The sequence below is a fragment of the Schistocerca piceifrons genome, chromosome 2, assembly GCF_021461385.2.
Source record: "Schistocerca piceifrons isolate TAMUIC-IGC-003096 chromosome 2, iqSchPice1.1, whole genome shotgun sequence".
In the NCBI taxonomy this organism is placed as follows: domain Eukaryota; kingdom Metazoa; phylum Arthropoda; class Insecta; order Orthoptera; family Acrididae; genus Schistocerca; species Schistocerca piceifrons.
The window spans coordinates 833,456,366-833,464,265 of NC_060139.1; the positions used below are offsets into that span (position 1 = coordinate 833,456,366).

Genomic DNA, 7,900 nt, shown 5'->3' on the forward strand with positions numbered 1-7,900 from the left:
TCAGATTGCCGTTAAATATTATTTAAACAATTATTTATGCCTTCTTAACAGAAGCGTCTTTTTCTTCTCTTTTCAATTGTGGTGTCCGCCAATACTTACAACTGACTACTTTTAAATTAACACAGTTTTTTAATAGCCCTTGCAATCGACATTTTAGTAAATAGTTCATTAACTAAGAAACAAGTATGACAAAATATGAGATACTGATGTTGTGTTCACTTGCTGTGTAAATGTGGGGAATATGATGTTTTGACAAACATTTGTGTAATAAAAAGATATAAAAGCCATAATAAATCAAGAAATAAAATAGACACAGTTACATAGCTTTCAGAGATAATAGCTATAGTGCAATACTACCACCTGAGAAATCGGCCAACTAGCTGGACTGGCCGCAGCGTGCTCTGTGCCCTGGGCCCGCTAGAGTTCAGCCACGCAACAAATTCACCTCACCTCACGCCAATACTGGATGGACGATTAGCTCACCAAAATAAGCATTACGTTAGATGCCCTTAGCTCTTAAGATATGCATTTTAGAGCTCTTCTTTACTAAACTTTGTGTATGGAATGATCGTTCCTCTCATATTCCTAAATACTGATCATTCCTTCTGGGACACCCTGGATATATTGTGAATAGCAATGGTCCCGTAACACTGCCTTGAGATAAGCCCGAAGTTACTTTTACGTCTAAGTATTTCTCTCCATTGAGACTGACATCTTATGTTGTAGAAATTAGATTAGATTAGATTAGATTTACTTTCATTCCAATTGATCCGTAGTGAGGAGGTCCTCCAGGATGTGGAACATGTCAGAAAAAACAACAATACATTACAAATATTTACAACTAAAACAAATAAGCTAATGTACCATTCGACAGGTCCCAAGTGGAATGATCGTCATTTTTAATGAACACTAAGAGTCATTTTACAAATACTAATGCACTGAATTTAAAATAAAAAAGTTTTTTATTTATTTATAAGGTAATACAACTACTGTAATACTTATTTACAATGAACACATTACTGCACTGAAATGGTGCAGAAGTTAGATTATACTAACACACATACACACACACACACACACACACACACACACACACACACACACACACACACACACAAATTTTCAATGAACACATTACTGAAATTGTGCAGAAGTTATGTTGTACTTATATACAAATCAGTTGGTGTTACTAAGAAATTCATCAATGGAGTAGAAGGAGTTGGCCACCAATAAATCCTTTAGGCTTCTCTTAAACTGAATTTCATTGGTTGTTAAGCTTTTTGTGGCTGGTGGCAAGTTATTGAAAATGTGTGTTCCTGAATAATGCACACCTTTTTGTACAAGACTAAGTGACTTTAAATCCATGTGAAGATTATTCTTATTTCTAGTATTGATTCCATGAATTGAGCTGTTGGTTTGAAAAAGTGATATATTTTTAATGACAAATTTCATTAAGGAATAAATATATTGGGAAGCAGTAGTTAGTATCCCTAGTTCCCTAAACAGGCTTCTGCAGGATGTTCTTCACACCACATATAACTCACACTGCACGTTTTTGTGCCTGGAAAACTTTAGCTTGGCTTGATGAATTACCCCAAAAAATAATCCCATATGACATTATGGAATGAAAGTAAGCATAGTATGCCAGCTTTTTCATTTTTATATCCCCTATGTCTGACAAAATTCGCATTGCAAACAGAGATTTGTTAAGACGCTTCAGCAGTTCTGTGGTGGGCTCCTCCCAGTTGAATTTATTATCAAGCTGTAATCCCAAGAATTTAACACTGTCCACTTCTTCTGTCTTCTTGTCATCGTATGTTAGACATATACTCTTGGGACACCCCTTACAAGTTCTGAACTGCATGTAGCGTGTTTTTTCAAAGTTTAGTGACAAAGAATTGGCCAGGAACCAGTGATTAATGTCCACAAATATTTTATTGGCTGATCTTTCTAAGACTACACTTGATTTGCTATTTATTGCAATGTTTGTATCATCGGCAAACAAAACAAACTTGGCATCTGGTAATGTTACTGATGAAAGGTCATTGTTATACACAAGAAAAAGTAAGGGCCCCAAAATGGAACCTTGTGGGACCCCACATTTACTTAGTTCCCAGTTGGATGATGCCTGATAGCTTGATACATGTCTCTTTCCTAATAACACCCTTTGTTTCCCTCCAGAGATATAAGATTTGAACCATTTTGCAGCATTTCCTGTTATATTATAATATTCTAGTTTACTTAAAAGGATATTGTGATTTACACAGTCAAATGCCTTTGACAGATCACAAAATATACCAGTTGCCTGCAGCTTTTTGTCTAATGAATTAAGCACATTTTCACTGTAAGTGTAGATAGCCTTCTCAATATCAGAACCTTTTAGAAATCCAAACTGTGACTTTGACAGTATGTTATTTGAGATAAGATGGTTATAAAGACGACTGTACATTACTTTTTCGAAAATTTTTGAGAATGCTGGCAACAGATCCAAAAGAGGTTCGAAAAGCACATCAGTGACGTACCATCTCTACAAATTTATCAAATTGTAATAAGATAACACCTCTTTATATTTACTCGTTCTTGATATACACTACCTGGCAAAAAAAGCAGAGATCCCAGAAGGGTAGCAGGAAACAAAATGAAAGTCGTGGGTAGAAGGTTGTGTGATGGTTATAAAAACGAGTCAAACTTGCAAAGAACTTGGCATTATGAACACTCTTATCACTATGACGATGTGCCTCCTGAAGCCGGGATGAATGCGCTGATTCGGTTGACAAGACAGTCATAAGGCCATGGTATCCTCTCCCGAGGCGTGCTGGCCCACAACTCTTGTCGCTGGTTCTTGGTATCCTGGATTCTGGCCCTAGGACAGAGTTGGTTCCACATATATTCTGTTTGGGACATATATGGGGATCTTGCTGGCCATGCGAGTATCTCAACATCTCGCAGACAGTTTGTAAAGGCAAGTGCCGTGTGTGGACGAGAACCGTCCTGCTGCAAAATGGCGCCACCAAACTATCACATGAGGGGTAACATTTGAGGAAGCAGGATGTCCGTGACATACCGTCGTGCCCTGATTGTTCCTTCAGTTACAACCAGCCGTGACCTGAAGTGATGCATGATGGCTCCCTGAACGATGATTCCTGAAGTAACACCACTCTGTCACCGTACTCGCCGACGATAGTCACTCGAGGTAATGCAAAACACAATGCAACGCCATTCTACGCAGTCCATGCTTCCCTCTCGCGACACCACTCCCAGTGCAGGCGTTTGTGTTATGGTGTTAGTAGCAGCCCGTGTATGGGACGATGATTTCCTAGTCCGGCTACTGCTAGTATCCAATCATTGGTGCACAGCATCACATAATGCCGCAGGGAGTTCGCGTGGCAGTTGCAGATGTGAATGGATAGCGATGTGCTTGTGCGCAATGCGACGATCCTCGCTTGCGATGGTCAGACGCCGGTGACCGGAAACTGGACGACGGCTATGCTGCCCTCACGTGCTCATTCAGTCCAACATCGAGTCACTGTGACATCCGAATTCCCCAGAAATCTGGATATTGCAGATAGAGACCAATTTGGATGGATGATCGACAGTCTGTCAGGTGCTGATACGCTATTTCACACGCGTACACGGCATCTCCGTGTCCCTCACAGCGATCTCTCAACATCTGTTGCTGTCAGACCAGGTAACAAAATACTAACACAGACAACAATAATGGACGCTGGTGGTCATTCTAGCTGTCACACACAATTGCATTGCGACAAAGATAACATCTACGGCGCAGCTGGCCACCGCCAGATTCCAACGACAGCCGCAAAGAAAAACCAACTATTGTTAAAAGGGAGAACCAGAGTCCTTTGTTAGTTCGTCATAAGGAGTTCTTGTTTTGTCCCTTGAGAAATTCAGTTAGTCGTTGTTCCATAAATGTATGGTTGTCAATCTCATATATGACAAGTAGGCTATCGTCTGCCCTAGAAAATAGTATATAATAAAACCATTACTTTCAGATAGCCTGATGATGGAGATAGTGCTGAAACAGGCCTGTCGTGATTAAATAAACATCTCAAAAAAGAAGCAGCTTTTTGGACTTAATTCATAATATCTTTATAAGTATCATTTTCCATCTTCAAACTGAAATTCATGGCATTACCTTTTTTCATGTCGAATGTCAAGTTATTGATTATTGTTGAATTGACTAATTAAACGGTGACGAATTGACCAATTAAACGGAACGAGACTTTTTATGGAAAAAACATGAAGGAAACATTTCCTTGCAGCAGCTGGTCACCCGCAGTGTAATGTAGCAAGGGCATAACAGGAAACTAGAGAGCAGAGACTTCTGCTGCTGTTGCATTGAGGAAACGATCTCCCCCCACGTCTGAGAGCTGCTCATGGCTCTTTAAGAACGCTTAGCGCTGACCGCCGAGGCGTAGCCTCGAAGACTGAGTTAGCGGATTTATATAGTTTCTCAATTCAAATTCGTCAGTTCAACAGATTTCCCACCACCTGGCTTTGGCTAACAACCCAAGTGGAGGTTCGTAACAAGTACCAGATGGTACTCACAGCAACTGTAGCTGCTGAACCTTCTCTTCACGTCATCTGAGCCGCTTTTCTGAGTACGGTTGTATAGACCGAGAACGGTTAACGGAATAAAAAATAATTTCTTGCGGTCTGGACTTTTTGTTAAAACTGTGATTTACGATCGTTATGGTTCCTAAATGAAGTAAAAAAGTATTACGAAACAGGAATTGCGGAGGCGACTGTTAACTGACACAAGCCAAGAGCAAGCACCCGTCACAGCCGGCAAGACGCGACCACATCATACAGAAAGCAGCAGACGGGACCTAGGTGCCGGCTCCAGATTTTCGCAAAACTCGGATTCCTGCGTCTAACGGTCCAAATAGTGCCCCTCTTCTAGCACCGTGACTTCCAGGTCCCAAATCCCTTTCTTCGCAAAATAATTGTGTAATCATTTTGAAACTTAATGGGAAGAAGCTAGAAGTATGGGACAATTTAGTGATCAGACTAGCTGTTCCGGCAATTTACGATAATCGTCTATCATTGACCAATTAAACTACGTCAGTCGAATGATAAGAAAGGTAAATTCATATGGCATTATTGGGTGAGAATCTCTCAAGAAGGATGTTCTGCCGCCTGTTTGCATTTTCTTTCAACTGGACATCGCGTTGCGTGCCATTAACCGCCCCCAATAATCTTACAGTTTAACGTATCCTAACCACGTGGCGTTTCTGGTATTTTTCCACATATTGAGAGGTGAAGGCTAGCGTAAACGGGAACTGTGAAATTGTGCTGCCTGATCGGGATACGATCCCGCGATATTACAGTCTGGAGGCTCGAACCTTACAACCAGATCACCAATGTCGATCAATCGAATAATAAGCAATTTTTATTAAATATCTTGACTTGCAGTGATTCGTCTTGCACCACCCATTCATTTATCTAAGTATTAGCTTTCTAATAATTTGAATGTTTTAGTTCTTGCATTTTATAGAACGAGACGTTTTAGAAACGAAGAGACACAAACACATTCAACAGCCAGTCCCAGAACTAAAGTGACGTTCGTGGGAAGCTGTGCAACGACTATCTCTGAGTTGCTTGTTTCAAAACTGTATTTTTATTTTACCATTCAGTACGATTAGGGAGTGTTTGAAAAGATGCTTCTGCTTATGATCTGACGAGTACATGTATGTGTAGAAGCAAACAAGACATCTCTATACTAACAACTAAAAAGTGAATTATTTCTGATCATTATAAATTATACGTTGTCGTGTTGAAAGTCAGATCTGGAAGCTGGAGAGATCTGTAGAGTAGAATAAGAGTCACTAACCGTTCTTTCTACCATCCTGTCTTCTTCTAACGTTGTGTTCCCAGCGCAGAAGACAGCTCGTCGGTTGTGGAATCTTCTTCGACGGAGGCTGCTATGCCGTCATCTCGAACTTGAACCTGTGATTGTGCTTTTTTTGTGGGATGCCACTTGCCCAGGTTAGTCTCTGTATCTACAGAGGGCAAGATATGTAGTACTGACAATGATGGTAGGCGGCACCTGTCATTAATGTATCCTGTTTGGTTATTATTAAAATATTCTCACGTTTACACTGTCTTTTACAACACTCGACATAGCTTTCTTAGTTGTATGGCAACTTTTCTGACATATTCCGATATAGAGTACGACATGTTCGTCCGAAACTGAGACACACGTCCATCTCTGAAGAACACTCGATATAGTGTGACTAGCGCAGCTGAAGTACTTCGTCTCCCAGGCCAAAGAGACCCGTAGATGTCCGAAGCACATTACTCTCAAACTAAACTCCGTCCTAACAGGCCATGAAGGCCCAACGGTACCGACCGGCCGCCATGTCATTCTCAGACCAAAGGCATTACTGGATGCGGATATGGAGGGACACGTGGTCAGCACACCGCTCTCCCGGCCGTTGTGTTTTCGTGAGCGGAGCCGCTACTTCTCAGTCAAGTAGCTCCTCAGTTTGCCTCACAAGGGCTGAGTGCACTCCGCTTGCCAACAGCGCTCGCCGGACCGGATGGTCACCCATCCAAGTGCTAGCCCAGCCCGACAGCGCTTAACTTCGGTGATCTGACGCGAACCGGTGTTACCACTGTGGGAAGGCCGTTGGCATCATTACTCTTACGTTTCTCAAAACTAGTGAAATTTAATAAACAAAAGCGGTAGACTCTTACGGTAAATTGGCGGCCTTTCCCACGGGAATGGTATATACTCTACCATCTGCTGCTTGTACCTCACTTCACTTTTGTACCATATGCTACTTCACGTGTATCCAGCTGCATCAAGACGAGCTTCTAGCAAGATAAAATACTGGCGGCCACAGCCAGGAATACCAAAGCATATAATTGATGAATGTGCCAGGTACTACATTGTGCATCTGCAGCAGGAATTTGAGCAGAAGTTGGCACCACAGCGACAAATAAATGTTTTAAATCGGTTACATCACTGGCAGGTCCGAGCCAGACACCCTGTAGAGTGCATTCCACAGACCACAAACCACCGCCATTTACAACTTCAGTGGTCTCAAGCGAGAGTTCACTGGAGGATAGGGAGGAGGTCCGTTGTCTTTTCTGATGTAAGGTGGTTCTGCCTCGTTGCAAGTGAAGGCCGTGTGTTGGTTAGAAGGAGATCAGTTAAGGACCTGCACCCAACCTGTCTGCTTGCCAGACACACTGAACTACGATTGGAATTACGGTCGGGGATGCAATTTCATATGACAGCGGGAGTACTCTAGTGGTCATCCGCACGGATTGGCTGCCCGGTTAGACGCCGCAATCTCACTGACTGCGTGGCCCCTCCCGCCGGAGGTTCGAGTCCTCCCTCGGGCATGGGTGTGTGTGTTGCTCTTAGCATAAGTTAGTTTAAGCTAGTTAAAGTAGTTTGTAAGTCTAGGGACCGATGACCTAAGCAGTTTGATCCCTTAGAAATCCACACACATTTGAACATTTGTGGTCATCCCACGCACCCTGACTGCAAAATTGCCTGGTGATTCGACCTGTAGTGCTGCCATTCAGGAACAGAATTTCAGGGGGTGTTTTCTAACAGAATAACGCTCGCTCACATCTCGCTGTTGCAACCCAACATGCTCTACAGAGTGTGGATATGTTGGCTTGGTCTCCTCAATCGCCGGATCTATCCCCAGTCGAGCACAGATGGGACATCATCGGACGACAACTCCAGCGTCATCCCCAAACAGCATTAACCGTTCCTGTATTGATGGACCAAGTGCAAGAGGCACGGCACTCCATGCCACAAACTGATATCCGGCACCTGTACAACACAATGTATGCATGTCTACATACTTGCATTCAACATTCCGGCGTTACACCGATAATTAATATGCCAGAATATCTCATT

At 42.4% G+C, this 7,900-nt stretch overlaps 1 pseudogene; it reads right to left on the bottom strand.

The window, feature by feature from the left end:
- Window positions 1-6,536: 6,536 nt before the first annotated feature.
- On the bottom strand, window positions 6,537-6,654 carry LOC124778824 (annotated as a pseudogene).
- Window positions 6,655-7,900: the final 1,246 nt, after the last annotated feature.